The sequence below is a fragment of the Paroedura picta genome, chromosome 1 (assembly GCF_049243985.1).
Source record: "Paroedura picta isolate Pp20150507F chromosome 1, Ppicta_v3.0, whole genome shotgun sequence".
Classification (NCBI taxonomy): Eukaryota; Metazoa; Chordata; class Lepidosauria; order Squamata; family Gekkonidae; genus Paroedura; species Paroedura picta.
In genome coordinates this window covers 31,888,381-31,892,337 of record NC_135369.1, presented here as the reverse complement: position 1 = coordinate 31,892,337, position 3,957 = coordinate 31,888,381, and positions in this window count along the sequence as shown.

Here is a 3,957-nt window from a genome sequence, read left to right as displayed (position 1 = left end):
CCGATGGTGGTTCTGGCAGATGAGGCTGGGCTCCACACACCTGGCGCCTTTTAAGGCGTCCTGAGCCCCCGCCTCCCCACCTCATGTCCCAGGCGGGACCTGCCAGTGCCATGCCCATCCTGCAGGCCGCAGAGCTCACCCTCCCCCAGCACATCCTTACCGCCCATCATCAATGGTGGCTGGAGGTGAGTCTTCACCGCTATTTAACAAACTTCAAATCATATGCTATATTTGCTCTGAAAAAACCTGCCTTACCCAGTGCCCAGAGGAAGAGTGATCTGTCTTGGGGGAAGGGAATGTTGCAACTTTGATGCCACTGGAGAGAAGGCCCCTGTTGAAAGTTGGCAACACCCCTTATATGGGTGCCAACCTCCAGGTGGGGTCTGGAGATCTCTGAGAATCACAACTACTCTCCAGATGACAGAGATCAGTTTTCTTGGGGGGGGGGGAGAATGGCTGCTTTGTGGCATGATACCACACTGGGGTTCTTCTAGTATTAATCAACATTAATAGGAGGGATAACCACAGCCAAAAAACTATAGATCATATACATTGGCTTAGGGGCTGCACTAAATCTTCAGTGATGGAAAAGATTTCCAACATTAAAGTGGGAATTCGGCTCCTGCTCCCCTTCCTGCTGCATCTGAAAATGCCCCACAGAGAGGGGCCATGCTTCACTGACAGAATACATGCTCTGTACACCGGAGGTCTTAAATTTCATTCCCTGGCATCTGCAGTTAAAGGATCTCAGGTTACAGGCTAATACCAGCTGCCTTTCCCTGCCTGAGACCCTAAAGGACTGCTTCCAGGCTGGCAGCAGAATTCCCAAGGCTGTTGCAATGATGGCAACCAGCCACCAATGTATAAACAGAGACCCAGGTCTGTTCGCGATGGGCATAATAGCACGCACCTCTCCAGAAGGCACAGACAGCATAGCAAGCATGCTAGCATCCACAGCCATTCTGGCTTCAACCACCAGTGAGACCACAGCAGCCGATGAAGCCCCTGCAAGGGGTCCACACAAGCTCAGCCAATGGCTGCTCACTGTCTTTCTACATCACCCCTCCCCCTCAAAGAGCCAGTGGATGGGGAGGAACGACTCAGCAACAGAAACACTTGGCCTGAATACCCCACAACCAACTGGGGAAGGGCACTCATGGGATGGGTGACTGACTAAACCAATTGTACACAGTGAATATCTAGCAAGTAAACACCACTGCACATAAAAGGCCAAATAACAATCAGGGCCATTCCACACCCATTCAATGTAGTGAAATGCTTACCTTACATAGACATTCCAGAACTTCAGGCAACCCTAGTACTTTGGAGGTACAATCAATGTCATTGCTACAGGCCTTGCCTGCAAAAATATATCTAGCTGGGAATATCTCTGAGGAAATTTGACTGCTACTGCTTGTTTTGAAGAGATAGCGGGAGCATTTCCACATATCGGGGAAAATAGCTAAATATTATCGTGCCTCCAGACCACACCTTTTTGCTGTCTTGCTCTTGTCTTGCCTTCTTATGCTCACAAGTGCTGCTAGAAATGGCAGAAGAGAGCAACATGCTTTATATGCAACTCTTTCCCACCTGTCAATCAATCCAGGCAGCCAATCCCTTTTCTCCATTTTTAAAGGTCCCATGATGCTCGCAATTTTTTTTAATTAATACTTCTCCGTTTAAACACATATGCATCTAATCAATGGCAGTCTTCAAGCAAAGGTTGGATACACACTTTTCTTGGATGCTTTAGGATGCTTAGGGCTGATCCTGCGTTGAGCAGGGGGTTGGACTAGATGGCCTGTATGGCCCCTTCCAACTCTGTGATTCTATGATTCTATGAAAGGGAAACCTACAGAGTGAGGTACTTCAGAAAGAGTGTTCTCAGTCAGCTGCAACATTAGCATTTTGTCTGAAAAGTTGTTTGGGTGTGGTAAAGTCACTTTGATAAAAATGGGTTTTGACAATCTGGGGAAATGGTTGGCAGATGATTTAATCAAGGGAAGAAGGGATACAGGTGTGGGATTGATAAGTGAGGGCTATCAAGAGATCGTTATGCCATTGTTTGGGATGTTCCCAGGTGAGAGAGAGAGGTCACTCGATCAAGCCCCCTGTACAATTAATCATGTTACTCTATGATAGCCAGAATCTTCTTGAGGATGACATATCACTTAGAACAAGTATGGCCTATCTGTGGTATGCAAACATGCCTGCACAAGCTTCCTGGCTCAGCCATATTTGGTGTACCAGACATATTATTATGAAGGCAGGTTCACGGACAAACTTTCCCGTGTGCACAGGGAGGTCATAACAAATTGTATAGATGCCCATGGGATATGCTGTGGTTTCTGATGGTGTCACTTTCTGCCTAGAGCAGTTAGGGAGCCATGCTCCGGGGTCTACCCCTTTCCAAGCCAGCACGGTGGCTTGTGCCAACATTTCTTTGCGATTTTGCTATGCTGGTGCCTGGGCAGGACACAGTGTGAACAAGGAGCTCTGCTGGCACATCCGGTGTGTCTCTGGGATATTCTGGCAGAGTGCTTTGCTGGCTCCCTGTGTGCTTTCATACTGGGAGCTAGATGAACCAATGATCTGGAGGTTTGGGGGGGGGGCAAAGCCTGTGAAAGGAGGGGGAGCCCAGCAGGGATGTGATGCCACAGAGATCACCCTCCAAAAGAACCATTTCCCACCCACCCGCAGGAGATCTATTCAATGTTGTCTAGAGATCATTTGTAATGCCAGAAAAATCCTCTGCCTGGAGGTTGGCCACCCTATGTATGTGAGTTTAATAGCAGTTGTGTAAACAGTCTAAATTCCTCTGATCATCTTGCAACCTCCCATAGATGGAGACTGGCATACATACCTCTCATGTAACATCTGGTTGGACCCTGTGAATATGGTGCATATTTCCAGACACATTTTCTTCACACCTTTTGTCCAGGACAGTGTAGTGGTTAAAGAGCAGCAGACTCTAATCTGGAGAAATGGGCTTGATTCTCCACTCCTTAACATGCTGCTGGGTGACGTTGGGCTAGTCACAGTTCTCTCTGAGCTCTTCTAGCCCCACCGGCCTCGCAGGATCCTGTTGTGGGAAGAGGAAGGGAAGGATGTTTGGGACTCCTTCAGGTAGCAAAAAGTGGGGCATAAAAACTCCAGCTCTTCTTCTTCTTCTTCTTCTTCTTCTTCTTCTTCTTCTTCTTCTTCTTCTTCTTCTTCTTCTTTGTTTCTTGAAATCATTTTATCCCATGCATGCACAAAGTGACTCACAACGTAAAACTTTCACTCTTGTGAAGAAATTGTATCTAGCTGGACAAAAAAGGAAAGCAGAGGGCCTCATCACACCAATCTATCAAGAGGGAGTGATGGTGTTGTGGCCACTCCCAACTAGCTTTCCACTCTGCAGCATTGCCAACCTCCAGGAAGGGCCTGGAGGTCTCCTGCTTTTACAACAATAGACCTCCAGACTACAGAGATCAGTTATCTTGGAAAACATGGTGACTTTGGAGGGCAAAATCATAACCTGCCATGAACCAGCTCCAGAAGTGGTGGAAAATCATCATCATCATCATCATCATCATCATCATCATCATCATCATCATCATCATCATCATCATCTATGACATTGTCGCATTCTGAGGTCCTTCCCATCCTCAAACTTAGCCTCTCTACACTTCATTCCTCTCTCCCCCCCTCCAATCTCCCGGTATTTCTCAACCCAGAGCAGGCATCTCCATCTTTTTAAAAAGCCTGGTTGTTTAAATAGGCTATGCAAAGAGTCGTCAGTAAAGCAGGCTCTGTCATCAGCGCAATTCCAGGCAGACCCCAGTGGACAATCTTCCTTTTCCAAAGCAGACATCTTGGGGCTGGCAAGCCAGCAAAACGTGGCAGTGTTTAGGACCCAGCCTCCCTGGAAATCTTCTCTTTCAGCAGGTCTCTTCAGGGTTATGTCTTAGTGGG